The sequence below is a fragment of the Pogona vitticeps genome, chromosome 1 (genome assembly GCF_051106095.1).
Source record: "Pogona vitticeps strain Pit_001003342236 chromosome 1, PviZW2.1, whole genome shotgun sequence".
NCBI lineage: Eukaryota > Metazoa > Chordata > Lepidosauria > Squamata > Agamidae > Pogona > Pogona vitticeps.
In genome coordinates, this window is record NC_135783.1 from 148,743,917 (window position 1) to 148,765,433 (window position 21,517).

Sequence of the window (21,517 nt, forward strand, 5' to 3'; positions counted from 1 at the left end):
TTGCAGGAAGTCTGCAAAATGAGACACAATTTAAAACGTCTGATGAGCTCATTATTGGAGTTTCAAGAACAAATAACTGACAGCAATGTGCACTGTGTTTGTAATGTTCTGTCTAGTATTGCATGCACTTTATAAACTGTATCATATAATTTTATAATATGTTTTTCTGTGTTACTCACCTTCCCATGGAAGGTGGAAACACATTGGTTAAACAAAATAAACTGAACATCCTTTGGCATTCTGAAAGTCATTCTCCTTTTTTCCTGGTGAGCATTTGCCAGTTTCAGTTTTTAATTGCTGTTACTGTAAACACCATAGCAGAACAAATATCATGTTTAAATGAACTACTATCTCACTGGATTTTGATTGGTTGGTTGGTTGGTTGGTTGGTTGGTTGGTTGGTTGGTTGGTTGGTTGGTTGGTTGGTTGGTTGGTTGGTTGGTTGGTTGGTTGGTTGGTTGGTTGGTTGGTAAAAGCTTATAGACTAACTGACTAAAGGAAATCACTACTTGGGGTGGTTTGCATGACACAAAACAAACCAGACAACTAAAATTAAAAATAATTAAAAGAAGTACCTTCAGTATTCTAATCAATCAACATTAATCAATTAACAATTAAAAAAAGCAACCCACAGCTGCCCGCTGACATGAATAACTTGAACCAAGTTAGGAAACCATATTAAATTATCACAGTATAACTAGATATCCAAATCTCATCCAATTTGAAGAATCAGCATCACCAAAACAAGCAACATTTCTCTGTGATACCTATTGGCATAGAGAGACCCTCAGAATCCCAGTCATACCTCAGAATGATTCTCAGTTGGCATGTAGCTAGCAGTCGTGCTGAACCCTTTGCTGACTATCTGGATCAGCACCTGTCTGTGGACATACAGTAATATATGTATGGGTTGGGCGTCCTCTTTGTTGCCCCCTGTACACACCTATGACTTTATGTAAAAGTGTTTGGGGCGAGTGAGGAATCTTGTAACCAGGGGAGACACCCTGCCTGGATGCCTCTGTCTGATCCTTTACCTTCCAAATCCTGTAGACTGTATGTTTTGTACCCCTGCCTGGATGATTCTAATTGGTTAAGAGCCTGCCTCACTCAATAATGGCTGCGGCAAATGCCTTCATGAAAGAGAGAATGGCCTTCCGTCCTCTGAAGAAACCTTTCCTGGAACACTTGAATCCTAGGAATTCCAAGTCAGCCTATAAATGTCTAGGGGGTAGGCCTACCATTGGACCATGAGGTGGCCATCTCAGACAGCGTAGCCTGGGTGTTACAAAAGGGCAGCTAATTTTTAGTCATTTGGAAAATCACTTTCTAAAAGTGCTTTGTTATTGTTAAAGTCCGAAGACATCCCCACCACATAGTTACTGATTTGGTTAAAATTATTAAAAGTAACTCTTTACTGACCCATAATGGTAGCTGACGCAACAAAATAAGAAAGAACTGTGTGCCATTTTTAAACTAATAGAAGTATCATAGCATGAGATTTCACAGATACACAACCCTGAGGGATGTGTCCCTTAAAACCCGGGCTACAGTAAACTGGTCATCTGGAAGGTGCCAAATGACTCTGGTTCTTTTCTTTGTTTCACATTCTTGGTTTTCAAAAGGATCTTAAATACTTATCTAGTAAATAACTTTTTTATATAAATTGGTAGCCTGAGGTACAAAACAGTAATTCTCCCCTTCTAACTCAACATCCTCAGAAGAGTATGAGGCAGCAGTACATGCACACATAGCATAGTGTACACCAACACATGCACCAGGTGATATTCCTTCTTCACCCTTTATACTTATGTAAATACAAGTGCTTACAATCTTACAGTTACAGTACCTAAAGGAAGGTAGTTATCTATCTTTATATTACAATGTACACCTTATGGTCAAAGTAGAAGGTAAGGACAATGCATTTTCCCTCTAACTAAACTGTTTCCCTCCAGCACTGGGATTCACTCAAAGTCATATGCCACAGCAACAAGATTTGCAAATATTACTTGTGTTTACCTTCTAAAGAGAAATCACAATACAAAACAAAGCATGCTAAATCCAAGATACATTGAGGAAGAAAGTCATGTGCTGTGGCAAACAGATGTCATTCAGCACTGGAGGCAATACCTCTGCAGATAATTCATTGTCCAATTAGGAACTTCAGCTATTGGGGAAAGCAACTAATTACAAGTAACTACTAATCTGTAGTTATAAGCGATTGGACATTTCAGTTACTTCCAAAATCTAGCCTTTACTTCTCCTTGACAAGGGAGACTGACAAATATGGTGTTGTGCTACAGTTTTAATTAGAGGGAATATGCATTGTTCTTAATTTCTAGTTTGACCCTAAGGTATACATTATGGTCATAAAGTAATGATAGGTAACTTTATCCTTTAGCGCTGATACTGTAAGACTATAGTTACACTGGTCCCATAAAATTAACCTCACATTTCCACAATTTTCTCATGCTGTGTAACCAGTGTAGCAGAGGGGATAGAATAACAGACTGAGGCCTGGGCAGCCTGGGTTCAAATCCCCACTTAGTCATGGAAACTCACTGGGAGCTGGTAAAACTGTTCCTTAAATCTCTCACATACCCTGAAAATCCTGTTAGGGTCGCTGGAAGTAAAATGTGACTTGACAACCTATAGCAAGCATCCAACATTGGCATGAAATTGCTTAGAGAAATCACATGAGCCATCTGGAGTCAAGTGTGATCCACATGCTCCTATGGAGATTATCTGAATTCATCTGGACGTTTAGTTCATAAAACACATTTACTAGACAAGGTTTTGATGGATAATTTTTCAGTACAAATTACCTTTCTGCTACTACTGCTAAGCAGGTTTTAAAAATTAATCTAATATTTCCCAAACTGGCCCGCTTTGGCATGAGTCACAAGCCAAATGGGGTCTAGTCATCTCAGGGTGTGACTACTAGACAGTCCAGTTATCCCAGGCTGAAATGGACTAAATAGGGTCACTTAAAAGTGAAGTATGGCATTTAGAGCGATCCTTCCTGTGCAAGTACTGGATGGTTTCAGGATAAGAAACCACACTGCATCCCAAAGCACCTCTCTTTAGCCCATTCATCCCTCTTCACTTCCATGCCCCCTTGCTCTCTCCTGTCTCCCCCTCTGTGGAGAATTGGAAAGTGTTTTTTTTAAAAAAATCATAATTGGTAAGTGGCATGCCACTGAGTTATTCAAACGAGATAGCACTGGATTCAACAGAAAAAGGAAAAGATCCCTTCCATGAGTGAGATATGAGAAAACTGGATTTTTTAAAAAAAATCTACTTTAGTGGCATACTGCTAATCTGTTGCAGGGAACACCCACTAGTGATGCTTTGGCTCAAGACCTACAATCACACATGCCAGAAACTGAACGAATACAGAGCAATCCTATCTGTGCTTAAAAAGAAAGAAAAAAGCCAGAACGGTATTCCCTGCCAACGATTCAAAAAGGTGCAGACAGCCATGGAATAGAATTGAGCTGGTTCACAATTCTTCTGTATGCCACTCTTCAATAGGTTGAATTAGGCCATCCCGGCAGAAGGACAAATGGCACAATATATTATAGTGTAGTTGCCCGCTCACTCTCCTGCTTCACCTTCCTCGCATACTCCATAAGGCAGGAAACATGGCAGTGAAAAAGCAAAGCCAACTGGAAGATCTCTGGTCACAAATCTGAGCCTGTCAACAGCATCCAGTTGCATAACAGCCATGCCTTCCCATCTTCAATTTAGTCACAGGTGAGAAAGATGTTTACTTCATTAAACAAAAGGTGCTACAATCAGGGTTTAGTCTCCAAACATCTTGGAACACCAGGAGACCCCTGATGAACAGCCAAATTTATTCCAATAGGTTTTGCTGGCTCAGTTAATGCAGGAACGAGCACCTCCCTTCAAATTCAGGATGCTTATTACTAACTAAGATCAATCAAGTTATTCTGATAACCTGAAGCAGGACATTCTATAATCACCAACCCTTTCTCTGGAGGTAAAGGGGGGAGAGGGAATCCATAACAATAAATAAAAAGAGAGCAGTTGGATTCTTTTCCAGGTTTCAGTATCAGATGCCCTAAATCTGCCACTTAGAGCAACCACCTCACTCTGCCTAGTGGTAGGGCTGGATCTGCATTGGATTGAAACCCTCCCCAGCCTGCTTCATGGCTTTTAACTCCATTCCCTGCCGTTATCCTTCGCAGTTCCATCATCAGTTCTAACCCTCTCATTCCCTTCCAGCTAGCAGCAGCAGCAGCAACAACAGGCAACAACAATATACTGTGTTCAAAATTTCAGAGCATTGTGTCCCTGAAAAGCCTTTCAAGAAATGGGCACAGGTTGCCTGCCATTTCTCACTTGCAGTATAACAAAGAGCTCTTGAATGCTAAACACAAATGCCGAGAAAGATAGGAGAGAAGAAAGAAAAAATGGGTTGACATACTTACGGATACTCCGCATACCCTTTCCCCTCAAACCTCCCAGTTCCAATTCCTAAGGAGTCAGTGGGCTTATATTGGTAGGCAAAAACCAAAGCACCCCACAATGAAGGCTGTGTCTGTCTACTTGGCAAACACTTCTAGAAACCAAATTTCTCAGAAGATCTCATTAACGCACTGCCAGCATTCATCAGTGGCAACTAATAATCCACACTTCAGACTCCATTATCTTAAACCAATCATGCTGAACATTCATTCTGGTCCTGTGGTCTTTTTTGTTTTTTTTTCCCCTCAGGTAAGTAAACATGTTTTCTCACCTGGCCTCAGCAGGTAGAAATCCCCTTTCCTGACAGGGAGACAAAGCTGTAGGCAAAGCAGCGCCGGTGTTCCTCTACCTGCGACACAATTTGCATGGCCCCTCCCCACTGCATTTTTCCCCAGCTCAAGCCATCATTTGTGTTCCAAATGAGACAATCTTTCTCAGTTTAGATCATCACAGTCTGTGCCGGCTGCACTCATGAAGATTTAAATCCCATTTTGAGACATGAAAAAGTGCCCTTTTAACATTATTGTCTGTTGTAGTTTGTTAAGAATGTGAGAACATTCATTACAAGGATCAGTTCCTATGCTGTGTTCCATTCTTATTTCCTTGTACAAGAAGGACTAGTGCAGCGCTAATTAAAGAGTTTCTTCATTTAACCATTACTGGCATTTCTATCCCATATCCAAAGAGCTCACAACAGCATGACTGACTCTCCTCTCTTCTTCTTTATTCTTACAACAACCCTGTGAAGCACACCACACTGCCTAGTGAGGTTCATGGCCCAGTAGGAAGTCTTCAAGCTGTGTCTGTGAAGCTTCAATCATTCCACCACACACAACCCCACCTGATTAATCAACACATCACAAGTACATTGACCACCTAGGGGTAAAACTGCAGTTTCATACTCACTTACATGGAAGGAGGTTGTCTAGTTCTGAGTGGCCATACAGAGGATTATAATAGAAATAATTTGAGGAAGAAATGTGCAATTGCTGGCTTTTGAGCCACGTAAATATTGATGCCTTCTCTTTAATCATCATAGGCCTCCCCTCTGGGCAATTTTGCTATACAATTAATTACTTTTAGTAAGCCAAACAAATGAGTGTCACAATTTCTTGTTTTGAGAACACTAAATCATCAAAATCTACATGGGAAAAGGGGACCCTTTGGTCCTCCATATTACTACACCATGTTTCTCACAACTCCTTATCATTGGCTGTGTGGGATGAAGCTGACAGGGACTATTGATACGGAAAAAAATGGCTTCTGTATTCCAGAATTGTATCATAACATTAATCCTTTTCTACATGCTGCAACACTATGCACATTTTCATGGGGGCAGTAAGGACTATGAAAGATACATCTCTTACTGAAACTTACATAGGATTGTACTGTAGAGAAGAGATTGTATTGTAGAGGAGGGCAGTGAGGAGAAAATACCAATTGCAAATAAAACAAATGGGCAGCATACAATATTACTTGTGCACACAATGAAGCAGATGCTGTGAGTGCATGTGAGGGGGAGGCATCTCCTCTTGTAGTTCCCCCTCTCTCACACACTTTAAAAGCCTGAAAAACATGCTATGGAGGGCAGGAACTCCCTCTGGAACATGCCTTCAGATTCAGACAGGCCTGGGGTGTGTGAGAAAATTCCAACTCTATTACCAAGACAGCCACATTGCATTGAGGCCGAAACTTTCCTAAAAAGAAAATATTTGCAGTTCCCATGGATTGCCGTCTAGAATGTCAAAGCAAGACAAATACCCTCCAATATACTTTCCATCAAGATTATATAATCACATCTCTTGCCAAGATTGACATTAATTTAGTAATTATGGTTTGCAGCCTGTAAGCTGAATAATACATCTCATCTCATGCCCTCCATTCCCCAACACATTGTGTTGTGCCACAGCTTTATTGCTACCAATGCAACACAACAGCCTTGATGCCGTTTGGAGTATACAGTATTAAAGCAATCGCTCAGAAAATTTAATTGCTCAAGCCATTTTAGCTACACGATTCTGGGAGTTGTAGTCCAAAAACTAGCTTTCTCACACTCAACAGATATGAATGAGCATGACCATCTTAAGGGTCAGGTCATGTATGTCAGCAAATGAGTATTTTCTCCTTTTTCAATGTCATCTCTCCAGGCACGCCATTAATTCAGAGCTGGAAGCCAGAGACAACAGACACATAAAGTCATGCTATTTTCCAGCTGACCTACTAAAAACAAAACAAAGCAAAAAATATGAATTTGTCAAAAGCACATAAAGGAAATGTGTGAGAGAATAAACAAACAACTTTTTCCTCTTAGGAGCACTGTTTCTAAATATGGAAAGAGTATTTCATGCAATGATGCCCTTGGCTTCTAACCCTAACATTCTCTTTCTCTCGGCTTGGGTCGCATGGAAGTTTGCTAGTACGTAGCTGTGTTTTTAAGAAGTAAAACCATGTTTCCTGATGTGGGGCAGAGATCAACAACAACAGATATTTATAAATAAGCTGACAGACAAATGAGTTAATTTTTCTTAACACAAAGGGGGTAACCCAGTTTAAATGTTACCTAAACTGAAACTGTTAGAAATAATTGGGAAAACTAAAGTGCTTTGTACATTTAAGTTGGAACTTAAATTTTTATTTGCCTGGATTACTCTACAGCATTGAAGAAAGGCCTGACAACCAGCATGGATGGCTGCAAAGTTCCCCCTGGTCTACTCTCCATTGGTTCCCCATCACACCTCATCTCTCTGCTGAAGGTAGCAGATGATGAGGGGGGGAAAGGTTGCAGGCCGATTCTGTTCCTCCTGAATAGATCATCTTCCAAAGAATTGGGAAAGAGAAGGAAGAAGTCACATGGCCTTGAGTCCTGGCCCTGTCTTCAACATGCATAGGAGGTCTTCAAGTGAGGGAAAATAGGGACTCAAGATGTGTCACTGAATAAGGCTGTGTGGATTGAAAGCTTAGGGACAGGAGATCTTCAAGAGGTATACCCCAACTGCTTCTGGATTCCCCTTTGGAGTTGATGTCATGCACCAGCCATCTTTTCATATACTGCAGCTTCTGCTGTCTCCCTCAGTAATAAATCCCACAGGCCAGAAGTTAGTGACCTTCAACATCCTATTAGTTAATGACCCTCCAGTCAGTTACCTATTAGTTAATTACCCTGGCATAAATGCAATGGAATACATTATAGGGGGTGAATTGCCTCTAGCTAACAAATTGCCGCCTGGATTCCATGTCAATGGTGTAAGCTGGAATCACTAACTAGCATCAATTTCCTCCTGTGAGGAATTTATACCGTTGCACCAGTGCTGGCATAGTTAACCAGCAGGATTCTGGCTTGTGGGATTTATTTCTAAAGAGGCAGCAGCTATTGCATATGAAAAGGTGACTAGTGCCTGTCATCAATTTAATGGGAGAATTCACAAGCAGCTCAGATACTGTATACTACTGATACAGATATATCTGTATCTGCATCAGTTTGTACTGTTAAGCAATTGAATTCCTACAGGCAGCTTTTTCAACAGTAAGTTTCACTGGACATTGAAGGTGGTGCTTTGGTATATGTGTAGAGTGCAGAACTGTACATTGATGAGTACAAACCTTATAAGTTTTGTTATTTAAGTAGCTTTATAGTGCACAGGTAAAAGATTTGAAACCAACAGATAATAAGGATTGCTTGGTAGGGAATAATGGGCATTTCTGCATCAAGATGGTGGCTGTCTTGTGTTCTACACGAGACATCACAATGAGACTCCTCAGTTCCCTGTCCTAGGGACCTGAATTTTGAATCCTTGAGACAATTGTTGGGATCTCTTTGGAAGTCAGTGATACTTAAAGGATGAGTAGATGAGATTGTAAAGGGGGAGGGAGGAAAAGCAAGGGAAGGGTTTTGGTGTGACAGATAGAAATGGGTTTTTCAAAAATCTATGTAGCCATTCCGTGCTCTCGAAAGCTCAAAACATGGATGGACAAGAGAGGAGTGAAATAACGACTGTGAGTTTTCTACCTTTTTTTCCTGGCAGGGCGTTATCGTTCATTACTGTGAGCATTAACTGTTGAAAATTTGCCCCCTCTACTGTAACCCTAACTGGAAGAGATTTTAAGGGTCACTAACTCTTAATTAATTAAACTGTTAACCCTTGTCTACTAATTGTCCCGTTTCTAGTGTTGTCTGAAATAAATAGGCAGATTATAGGAAATAATTTAGAATAAGGCGAAAGCAAAAGCTTAGTTATTATGACAAATGAAGTCATCTTAAAAATGAATTACTTCAAAACTTACCGTTTTTATAAATAGCAGTCAATAAGTAGATACTATTATCAGTAATAAGAAGTAATTTTGTATCTCATCAGTTTGGGAGGAAGAGTTTGAAAAAGGGTCAGAGATCAGCCAAGGTTCTTTATTGATGGGGAGTTAGTTCCCTGTTGCCAACGTTGGGGAGAAGGGAGAGGTCTAAATTCTAAGCACAAAAATATTGACAATATTATAATATGCCACTGTTCTGACCACTACCACCACCATGCTAGTATTTCCAAAAATAGAACAAAATTGCTAGCTCAGAACATGGAGATCTACTCAGTAGTGGCACACTGTTAATTTTCTATATAACTACAGCTTGTCCCAGAGGAACACATTCATCCTAGAACAGGAGCTACTCCCACACTTTTGGCTACAAGGTGTTGTGAAACTCAGTCTCTCGCAAAAAACAAAAACAAAAAAACATCTATTGTTTGAGTCTTATTCTTTGCTCTCGTAAGCATATTTAGTCCATCCCAGTGCAAACTCAAGTTGAGGGAGATGACTGCAGCTGAACTTCAGGGTAAGATAAGGAGTATTCTTAGCTTCTCAAAAATTTTGAAAGAGATCTTGAAAGCCTAAGATACTGAGTATGATTTCTAATTTTTCATAAATATAATCAAAATACCAAATTATACAGCGTAGTATAGTCTATCTAATACTGTATGTAATAATGACCGAACCTGGCTTTTATGCCAAAATGTGTCACATTGCATTAAAAATCTATGGTCATAACATTCTAAGAAATTAGAAATTGGCACTTATTGTTTAATTATGTGATTCTCTCCCCATTCCCTGTTTTGTTTTGCTTGTTAAAGAACAGGACCTTCTGCAGCCTGAAATATTTGGGGAAACAACTACTACTTAAGTTCCTCCCATCTTCCCTGTCAGTTTTTTATGTGCTTAATACCACTCTCACCACACTTTTCTTTTCTTGTCGTCATAGAAAAGATACAGAGGCCCATATATTTTAGTAAGCCCCTTGGGGCAGTGGTTAAAGTGCAGTACTGCAGCCATGCCTCTGCTCAAGACCTGAGTTTGATCCCAGCAGATTCAGATAGCTGGCTCAAGGTTGAAGTTGTAGCCATGTTAGTCTGGGCAGGCAAGAAACACAAAACAAAAGGAAAGGAGGATAACAATAACATGATGGCCCTTAAAGGTGAACTGCTATATTTTAATGTAAGCTGTCACAGAAACATGCCCACTTCTTCAGGTGTAAGAGTCAGAATACAGAGACTGAATGATAAAGCATTCATGCGAGGCTCTAGGACAGGAGTCAAATTGCCATCTCCTGTTTGCTGCTACACTACACTTTTTTTCCTTACTGAGCTATGAAAAAACTCCCTTTTTCTCCCACCACCACCCTTCTTCTTGGGTAAACCTATCCTTGTGAAGAGAAATGAAGCACCAGAAAGATCTGGCTAATGACAGGAGAGAGGGCTTCAGCCTTAAGACCAGGAAATCTCTGACACCGGCTTAGTATCATTGGTTGCCACCTGTGTGCCCTTTATATAGCACCACCAGCAGCAGCAATAGTTGCAGTTGCAGTGGTAGTGGTAGTAGTGGTAGTACTACTAGTAGTAGAACGAAGAAATGTCCGGATCATTGACATTGCAATTCCAGGGGATGCCACGGTTGAAGATAAAGAATCGGAAAAACTAACAAAATACAGAGACCTCACAACTGAAATATCCCACTTGTAGATGAAACACACTTCAGTGCTCTCAGTTGTCATTGTGGCTTTAGGAATAATATCAAGAAATTTCACACAGTACTATAAGCAGTTGCAGATTTCAGAAATAACACCACCATCACAGTGACAAAATTTTTATTTTATTTTATTTATTTTATTAGACTTATACACTGCCCATCTAGAACATGTCTACATGTCGACAAAAAAAATGGCAATATGAGGAACAGCACACATACTGTACCAATATTTAACAGATACTTATATTTTTGGTTAATACTTGTATCTGTTATATAATACCAGTCAATGTTCTTATAATTTTGACTGTGTAAGACTAGACAATCACAGGGTGAGGCAAGGGCTAAACTCTATCCCCAAGTTGCCACCTGGAGATTCCTCCAAAATCAGATATGTATTTTCTTACCTTATCACCTAAAGAAACCCAGTTTCAGAAACTAAGCAGGTCAGCCCCAGTTAGTAATTGTATGTGAGGCATCTCATGGGAGAATACCTGGAATCTCAAGGTAGGACTACGAGAGACACCTACCTTAAGCCTTGGAGAACTGCTGCCAGCCAGAGCAGACAACAGTGGGCTACATGAACCATGGGCAAGATGGACCAAGGGTCTGTTTCCGAGTCTTCTGTTTTTAGATTTTATTTTTTTGCAGGGGTGGTGGGGGAGACTACTGAAAAAATCCTACTTGCTAAATCATGTTTACTAAAAGGCAGTATGAGGCAAGCCCTTCAAACAAAATATGCTCCTGATTCCTGCCAGTGTTGAAATGAGGTCCAGTTTCATTTTAGTCAGCCCTTATCTGTAGGTACTGTAGAATGAAAGGGGGGGGTGTGCCATCTTGCTCTTTGCCTCAGGCAACAAGATGTCTTTGGCAGGAAAATGCCTCTGACTACAATGTGCCTCTAATGTACTCTGTGTCAAAGCTAGCCCTCACAGGTAGTCTTTAAAAACCTAAAATGTTTCCAATGACACAGTAAGGAGTAAAAACAAGGGCCTGTTTTCAGCAGATAGGAAAGCAATTCAGTATCAGTGTTATCTGGGTTTTGGACCAAAATGTTTAAACATTGGTTATGTGACTTATAATGTTTTGGGTGGTAAAATAAGAGTTTAGCTGGTAAGACAATTAGGGCAGAAAATAGACGATGTTATTTGCTGGAAACAAACATCAAAAATGCATTTCTCAATAAATTTTACACACACAAACACACATTGATATACAGTATTTAACACACACCATACAGACACACAAAGAAATAAGCACCTACTAAATTATACTATTGTCCTAAACAGGGGGCAAGACTTTGCTCCTTCTGCTGCTGCATTGGCAGGCTAAATATCATCATTAGGAAAGATCTTTGCTTCAGGTGCTATCTGAAACCCTCACCCCAAAATCCACTTATTTCTTGGTGATCTGAATGACAAGATCTTGAAAGTTTTGCTATACAGTACTGCTCATCTGTGTATTGTCTCCCGGCTTATTTAACTTATATGCAGAATATATCATGCGAAAGGCTGGACTGGAGGAATCCCAAGCCGGAATTAAGATTGCCGGAAGAAATATCAACAACTTCCGATATGCAGATGATACCACTCTGATGGCAGAAAGTGAGGCGGAATTAAAGAACCTTGTAATGAGGGTGAAAGAGGAGAGTGCAAAAAACTCAACATCAAAAAAAAAAAACCTAACATCATGGCCACTGGTCCCATCACCTCCTGGCAAATAAAAGGGGAAGATATGGAGGCAGTGACAGATTTTACTTTCTTGGGCTCCATGATCACTGCAGATGGTGACAGGAGCCCCGAAATTAAAAGACGCCTGCTTCTTGGGAGGAAAGCGATGACAAACCTTGACAGCATCTTAAAAAGCAGACAGATCCTGAAGCTGAGACTCCAATACTTTGGCCATCTCATGAGAAGAGGACTCCTTGGAAAAGATCCTGATGTTAGGAAAGTGTGAAGGCAAGAGGAGAAGGGGACGACAGAGGATGAGATGGTTGGACAGTGTCATTGAAGCTACCAGAATGAATTTGACACAGCTCCGGGAGGCAATGGAAGACAGGAGGGCCTGGGGTGCTCTGGTCCATGGGGTCACGGAGAGTCGGACATGACTGAACGACTAAACGAACGAACTGCTCATCTGTAAATTGGTAAAGAATGTTCATGCTGAAATGCAGATGGTTTTCCAACATTAAATTTACATTAGTTGCTACATGTTGCCAGTTGTAATGAGGCAGAAAACTGGAGTAGTTAATCAGTACTGGCAGGTGTCTTCCCAACTGGACTGACAATGTACCTAGAATTTTACAAACTATCTCTCTATGAGAGACACACAAACCTTTATTTTGGAAATTGCCCAAAGAAGCAAACAGGACATGGAGGAACTCTTGTCTGCCGTGGAAATGGTCACATCCAAAGTTGTTCAGACATAGTGTTGTCTCCCTTCTCAGCATTTTCTTAGACCAGTGTATATTTTATTCAGTTCTTCCAAAAATTCCAGTTTATGAATGTGGGATATTGTGCTTCTCTATCCATGATTCAAATGCCAGGAAATGTCCTGATAATGCTGCACAATATCATGCCTACATTGTCAGCAGGAAAAAGGATGTCAAGTTTTACCCAGCAGCCTGAACACTGACAACACCAATATCAGCAGTCAAGATAGTCTATAGAATACTGACTTGTGCTCAATACCATTCACAATGTGATGCCATGCAAGGGAAGATCACAGAAGTTGATTCATTTCTTCATCAGTTAACCACTTCTCCCCAAAATACAAAGCAATTATCAGGATTGTTTTTCAACATGTGTGAATGGTAGTGAGGAGAAGAAATGACATATCAGGGTGGTTTGTGGTTCATGGCTGCCCAGTTGGTGGTTCTTCCCCCCCCCCCCGGTTCATGCCTGGAGAGAGGAACTGAATGCCTCCACCCCATCTGACACCCACCTGCCCCCCTCCCATTGTCTTCGTCCCCTCCTTTCCTGGTCCTGCTGCATCCTCTTTGTCCTCTGCTGCCGCCATCTTTAGAAACAGCAACCCAGTTTCCCTTCTGGGAGTCGGGCCAGCCGTCTCTGCACATGCCTATTGGTGGAAACATTTCCTCAATGTCTACACTATGTTTACCTTCCCATTGCTTCACATCATAATTGTCCTGTGATTTGGCTCTACTAGTTAAGAACAACTTTGTATTGGTTATGCTCTTCCATGTTCCTATTCTTTCATTTTCTAAATCAAGGATTTTAGATTATGTGTCCAATTCCAGTAGTGCCTGTGGCGTTTACCCCGTGGCCCCTGCTTATTTCATCAAACACAGGGCTCACACGAATATCCCAACACCCTTTAACACATGGCCACCAGTTGATTTCTTTTTCAAACTATATCTCCTATGAAAGACTGAGGTCCATTCAGTACTGAACTTTTAAACAGAAAGAGGTTTATTGATTACACGTTGCTTTAGGACTAGCTCTTAAGCACATTCTTAAAGTTATACAAAACTTCAGTATTTTACTTTAACCTCTTCTATCTCAATTATTACAGGTCACACTCTGACTAATCACTCCTTAAACACACTCTCTCTCTGACTCAAACCCAAACTATCTCTCTTCTCTGTCTCTGTACTACTAGACTCTGACTCGCCCCTCCCTTCTAGTTTCTCTGGCTCCGCCTCCCAACAGCCAAAGCAGGGTGATTGCTACAGTGCCTATGTAGCTTCTATGAGTAATTACAGGTAATTCAGGTATTCAACCAAAAGAAGCAATTATAATGGTCTTTGGCCATCATACTTGCATGTGTCGATGTTTTTGCATGTCTGAGCTCAGTTGTTTTTATCTCCATTCTGTTAGTGGGTGCATTTTGTTGACTGGTCAGTGTGTATGTTCTTTTGGGGCATTAAAGTAATCCATCAAACAAACCAATGACATAATTTCTCACTGTTATGTTTTGCCTTGGCTGTGTGTAATACATTGAATGGGGAAATCTAAGAACTTTAAAAGATTGTTTTGTGGGTTGTAGAGTACAAACAGAGCTCCTTGGGCAACTTCCTCATAACAAAGTCCCCTTTATTCAGTGGGTAAAGGAATCACCTTTGTTCCTATGTGTGAAGGAGGCTGTATCAGTGGTCTGAAACAGAAAGAGGCAAGGTCTTTATGATAAATACTAAAGTTAGTGCAGGATCCCATTACTTTACAGGATGAAGCAAAATTAACAGACATATCAAGTGTACCCTTTCTCTCAAAACATGTCTCTCTTGATTTTAAGAACTTTCTAAGGGTGTGTGCAGGAAGGGTGAATGACTCCCAAAAGCATTACTAATGACATTGCAAAACTTTAATTACAGAGTGCTCCAAATATTCCTTAAAGTAATGTATCATGTAGCATACATTCCAGGAGGACACATACTGTCCTGTACTAAATGGAACAAGCTCTTGTGGAATTGATGTTGGTTTGTGTTATACATAAAAGCTGCTTAGATAGATATTCATTCATGAAAATAACACCCTGAAGTCCCACTTTTCTTGCAGCAGTATTTTGCCATTGCTGTCCATGCCAGGTCAGTGTACGTGACATATAAAGTGAGTATGTTCCTTCTATTCCACACCACCACATCACTATCATAGTTACAAGTACTAGGAGGCGTTAACTTATAGTGACTTTTGGCTTGTGTCCACCTCACCCTTGGTAGAGTCAGCTGTTTTAGTAAGAGATGCAACAGCGACATCCCCATGGATGGGGGGGGGGATAATACCATTAGTAAAGGCACTGAATTTACCTTGCCAATATGAACCTTGGTAGATTGTAATGCTCATCTCAGATTTATGGTGAGCATTACATCCCCAGAGGTTCAAAGTCAGAAAAAGAACTTTCCTAGTTCTTCTAGCTGCAGGAAAGACAAAGAAGCCTCTTCATCCCCTCCTTGAATGCCTGGTGTGTAGCTAAGGTTGCACATCAGAAGCCAGGGGAGAAAAAATGTGATTTTCCTAGTACTGCCAAAAAAAAAAAATCTCAAGAGGGAGAACTGGAGTAAGCAAGTGGTAGAGGTTTGAAAGTTCACTGAAGCTGGGAGAGTGACCATCCCCCATGGTATTTATGATCACCACCATTGTGCAAAGAAGTCCAACATATTTGTGCACAAGGTTTGGAAGCAACCAAGCTACAGTATTTTCTGAATTGAGGGCAAAAAGTTCAATATTTGAAGCCCAACTCTGAAGCTGTCTGAGGAATTTATCCCATCACTTAGAGTCCTAGAGCTGGAAGGAAAGCCAAGGGTGATTGAACCTGACCCTCTGCCCAAGCGGGAAATCCACAGCTCATAACTACATCTTGTAAAAGTTAGTGTCTGGGGAAGCAGTTCCCACAGTCCCTCAGCCAGCACAAGGACCAGTGATTCTGAGAGTTGTCGCTGACACACAGCACCTTTGCCAGCCTTTTTTTGGAAGCTACTCTCTTCCTAACCTGGTTGCCATCAAGATAGTCCTTCCCCATGACATGGTTTAAAGATGCCAATAATGTGCTGGATTGGTTGTTGTGGGTTTTTCGGGCTTCTTGGCCGTGTTCTGAAGGTTGTTCTTCCTAATGTTTCGCCAGTCTCTGTGGCCGGCATCTTCAGAGGACAGCAGAGTCTGCTGTCCTCTGAAGATGCCGGCCACAGAGACTGGCGAAACGTTAGGAAAAACCACCTTCAGAACACGGCCAAGAAGCCCGAAAAACCCACAACAACCGTTAGATCCCGGCCGTGAAAGCCTTCGCAAATACAATGTGCTGGATTCTGTGCCCTCATAGGTGCCTCTCCTGGAACACAGCTGGAACATCTCTGCAAATGTTAGTGCTGAAGTTTAGATTTATTTATCTGGCCAATTTCTAGGGATGTGGTGGCGCTGCAGGCTAAACCGCAGAAGTCGGTGCTGCAGGGTCAGAAGACCAAGCAGTGGTAAGATCGAATCCACGTGACGGAGTGAGCTCCCATCGCTTGTCCCAGCTCCCGCCAACCTAGCGGTTCGAAAGCATGCAAATGCAAGTAGATAAATAGGGCCCACTTCAGTTCCGTGTCTAAGCCATGTGACTACAGAAAGATTGTCTTCGGACAAACGCTGTCTCTATGGCTTAGAAACGGGGATGAGCACCGCCCCCTAGAGTCGAACATAACTGGACAAAAATTGTCAAGGGGAACCTTGACCTTTTACCTTATCTGGCCAATTTACCAAACCAGACTGTAAATATAAATATAAATATAAATATAAATATAAATATAAATATAAATATAAATATAAATATAAATATAAAAAGGGCACATTAAAGGTCCAAGGAAGCGCTCAAACCATTATAAAGGCTAATGTCTCTACCTATTGTCCTCAAAAGAATACACATCTGTAATGTCACAAAGTAAGTACTATTATGTTTACTGAGGGAGGTTAAAGATAAACAGTGGTTCAGTACAGGGAACGCTGCTAACTTGTGGATTCAGCCCTTTGAAACCTAGAATGATTAGAGGTGCACTTGCTGAAAAAACAGTCCTGGCCATTCCTTTGTGTTTGGGTGAGAAGTGATTAACTAATGAAAAAAGGATTCTGGGATTTTTCCCTCACTTGCTATCTCTTCATAAATGGTAGTGAACACAAGAGGGAATCTTGTTAGCCCCTCCTGCCTGCTGACGCTGGCGTCACCAACATTCAGGCTGTAAAGCTTGGCTCCCTTGGTCCTTCTGACAAGGAAGGCAATTTCTTCTCATTTTGAATCTTGGATACATAAGCAATGCCCCACATACACAAACTAGAGGTTTTTGGAACAAATGAATTATTTAAGAGCCCATCCCCTTTTGTAAAGGAATCACATCCTCACTCCTTTCTTAGAAAATAAGGAAGTTTGTATTTATCATAGAAAGGTTGAAGGAAACTTGAGGAGATCCTCTCTCACATCCCTCCTGATGCTAAGACATGTTTATTCCTGAATTTAAGCCAAATTGTCCCTTCTGTTAGAATATACTTACAGAGGTCAGCCTCATACCTTAACTAACACTACAGATTTATGGGACATACTCTAGCAGCTAAATTCAATGCCATTTTTCTGGATATGTCTACACTGGAGTGGTTTAAATAACAGCTCAAGGTGACCAGACACCAACATTGAATGATACAGTACCTGACATCCTGTAACATCTTCTTTTGTTAAATTCAAGAGATGTGACCATCCCATGACAAAAGTTCTGTTTTCATAATATGAAAACAATGGGCACATAGACAGAATGATACCCTGTTTAATTTGATCATGAGCTGAGCTGATGGGAAGTATTTCAATTGGAAGAGGGACTTGCAAAGGAGAGGCTGCTCATAGACTGAAGTGGGGGTACCTCAACCCCAAATTTAGGGAAACTGCCTTTCGGACCTAGTCACAAGCCATGCATGCATTGAACGGTGTTTCCTCAAACTTCCTACAAATGCTCCAAAGAGGATTGAGCAAAGTGTATTTCAGTCAGAGTTCAGAAAATGCTGCTTTTGAAGCTGACAGTAGTTCCAAGAGCAACATTTTCTAAAGTCTTACTTTGATCTGCAGGTGTCTGCTGGGCAGGTGGGTGGAAATCACGTAAGTTGTCTCATCACTGAGACAACCTGATGTCATCTATATAAAAGGCAAGACTGAAATGATTGCATGGGTTGACCTTTGGTGTCTTGTTGGCAGCTGAATTTAGTCAAATACCAAATCTCCTGAAAAACAAGTTTGAGTACCGTATTTTCTTTTAGGTTCCTATACTTAAAAGGGAGATGAAATGCAATATGACATTGTAGGTGCAGAATATAAATAATATGTATTATGGGCTTAAAATGGTGTCTGAGATCATAGCACCGATGAATTTCCAGGAGTAAACATATCTATACTCGTATAGTAGATGCCAGCATGGAATAATGAGTCCACCTGAAAAGGCAATCCTGATTACAGGGAGAATAGCAAGCTTATTTACTGAGCTGAGATCCTAATAAAAAGGCTAAAGCTAAATAATAACTTCAAAGATCAGGAAAAAGACCATTGTAAGCTAAATTCTTTTAAATGTTTGCTTAACTAGCAATATAAAAACTGACCTTTTTGCAATATTTACTGTAAAACATTTGAGCAAGATCCAATTTATTTCCCTCTGCCAACACAAAGCTTCAGTCCGCAGGATGGGATGGAGAACCCTTCCCCCTGCACTCCTTGTACCATCAAAATCTGTTTGAGGGGGACACTTCTGGACCAGATTTGTGGGGGAGTGACCATAAGTGGGGGAGGTGTCGCTCTAAATGTTTGATGAGCCATATCCTTGGCAAACTAACTGGACTCTGCCCTTTGTAGGAAAAGACACTGCAGTTAAGACCAGAACAGATATGCCCCATGGGAGCAGAACAGAAGGGGTGGGAAGGGAATAAGCTCTAATTCAGAATGGGATCTGAGAAGGTTGCCCTTTGAAGAGAATTTGCTCAGGGCCATGTTCTCAGGTACTGTAATTTCATCTGGACCCAGAATTTTCTGCCAGTGAATGGAGGCCCCTGCCCTCCAACACTGATGCAAGAGAGGTTTGGCAAAAAGGAAAAAGAGAGCTTTCCAAAGCCCCTTTCAGATTATTTCGCAACCTTTTAAGATTATCGGTGTTTGATTCCCTTTTAAGGACTATTGCTTTCTTGTTGTTGAGGGTACCATTTTCTTCTCTACAGCTTGTCCTGCACTGTTGGGTTCTTTTGGCGGGGGGCAGTTTAGAAAATGTAGGTGCTGTTTTTCATTCTCATTGTTGCTCACAAGGTAGTATATAAGTCACTTTAAAGGACTGAACAAATAGAATGTGTCCTTTTCAAACAAAGAAAAAAAATCCTCCTCTATTAGAAACTGTGCTCTGAATCTCAGCTTTCTAAATGGAGGTACCACCAGAAGGATGTAGAAATAGTTCTAGATAGGTTAATGATATGGCATTCATAATACTGTAATAATTATGAATTTACTCCCAACTTCATCTTCTGATGACCCTGCTTACCATGGATAACCCATCTATAACCTTTGGGCATCTTTTTCTACAGCTCAAAAAGCTCTGCATTTCTCCGAATTCCCCATCAGTAAAAAAATAAGAACAGAGTGCTTGCTAACAAATAAATCTTCTCCAAAACAACATTAACTTTTTATTTCTCTTGTGGTAGAACCCAGGTTCTTTGTTAGAGTGTCCAAGGTAATATATCAACAGTTAAGAAGCACCGTCCCAAATGACTTAAAGCACTACGAATCTATGGCTAGAATCCTATGAAGACTCCAGATGTGTAAGGACAATCACATACGTTTTTTTTCTTCCCCTTGCAGACTCTCTGACACATGCCCATTGTCGCAGCGATTGTGAAATCAGGTCCAAATGCATAAAGATGAATCAGTGGCCAGGGTGGGGGGACCACTGCATGCTTGCCTTATGTATGAGGTTATTTCAACAACTGGCTTTTGGTCAATATCATTGTAGCATTCACCCTAAGTTATGTAATAAGATATGTAAGATTCATGAGTTATATGCTAATGTGGTTGAGAGGTGGGGCCTCAAGAGATGTTAAAAGGCGGAGCCAGAGAGGAGAAGTTAGAGTGTGTACAAGAGTCAGGGTTTGGAATCTGAGAGAGAGGGAGAGATAGTTTGAAGATCTGAGGAGTGATTAGTCTGAGGAGCAATTAGTAACCTGTGATATTTAATATAGAAGATTAATATTGATGCTTGGTGAAACTGAAAGAATATGCTTATGAATTATCCTAGAAACCATCTATAATCAATAAACCTGTTCTATTAAAAAGTCAGTACTGAATGGACCTTCATCTTTTCTAAGTACCTTGATAAGGAGATCAACTGGTGGGAGCATGTGAAGAGAGGTTTTGGTTTACCTTCATGAGCTCTGTGTTTGGGGAGACAAGCAGGGACCACGAGGGGTGAACATCACAGTCATCCTTAGAGTAAGAATCATGTATTGTAGCAATAAAGACTTGCACTTAATTCTGTTGAACATTCATGAGCAATGTCTGCCATGGACATAGTATGGCACCTTGGGCAAAAGATATCCAATTTTTCATCTTTAAATAAAGAACACTGGTGATCCACCTCACAGGCTTGTAGGTGTGAACAAAAATTTTCAGTTTCCCAATCTCGGCTGCTGAAGGTTATCTGCTGGATCTTGTTCTGAGATTGTCCATGCTTTTAAGTCCTGGAAGACCTCAATACCCATGCTGAGGTTTCCTTGTCTAGTGTGGCTCAGGACATGACGGCAATTCTCATGGCAGTCCTAGGACAGTCTCCAAACATTATTAACCCACTTCACGGGGCATGGGATATGCCCTGCCTGGATTTCTGTGCTGCACAAACACAAATGCACAGGGAATGGAGGGAGAAAGCTGTTGTTTCTTTATCAGTAACACGGTCAGACCACTAGCTGGATAGATTTACTCACAGGGGCTTAGTGTTGAAGAGTTTTGAATCTCTGGTAAAAGTCTCCTTTTTGCTATAGAAGTAGAAGTATAGAGACTCACAGAGGAGAATAGCAACATGTGCCCCAGATAGTCCACCGCTTTCTCATTAACAGGCCCTTAAGCTCTCATTGTCTGACTCTCAGATATTTGTAGGAAAAAGAACAAAAATGTTTCATTACTTACAGTTATCAATGGATCAACATCAAACAAACAGCAAACAGCAACAGACAAAAGATTGGGGAGGAAGAGAGAGCAGAAAAGCAGGGCTCTCTTTGAGGCAAAAAGAAATGATTGGTTAATGCTAGATAGATTAACAGTCACCCCAGCCCAGAATGATCCTTCTCATCTACACCTGTTATTTATCGTGGCTTTCAGTTTGCTTGACATTTTATAGAATCATAGAATCGTCATACAGCTGGAAGGGACCTTGGAGGTCTTCTAATCCACTGGTTCTTAACCTTGGGTTACTCAGGAGTTTTGGACTGCAACTCCCAGAAGCCTTCACCACCAACTGTGCTGGCTGGGGTTTCTGGGAGTTGCAGTTCAAAAACATCCAAGTACCAAAGGTTAAGAACCATTGTTC

General features: G+C 40.9%; 1 protein-coding gene across 4 annotated transcripts in view; it reads right to left on the reverse strand.

Annotated features, from left to right (window-relative positions):
- Positions 1–21,212, reverse strand: part of GABRP (gamma-aminobutyric acid type A receptor subunit pi) — a 59,291-nt gene extending 38,079 nt beyond the window's left edge. Inside the window, exon 1 of one of the 4 annotated variants that reach the window (XM_073002935.2) lies at positions 21,118–21,212. The gene's annotated coding sequence lies outside the window, so the exon portion shown is untranslated. Of the gene's footprint in view, positions 1–4,447; positions 4,694–4,759; positions 15,965–21,117 lie in introns of those variants that run through there. The other 3 variants (XM_020793671.3, XM_073002922.2, XM_073002929.2) reach the window with 3 other exon arrangements.
- Between the last annotated feature and the right edge of the window lie 305 nt (positions 21,213–21,517).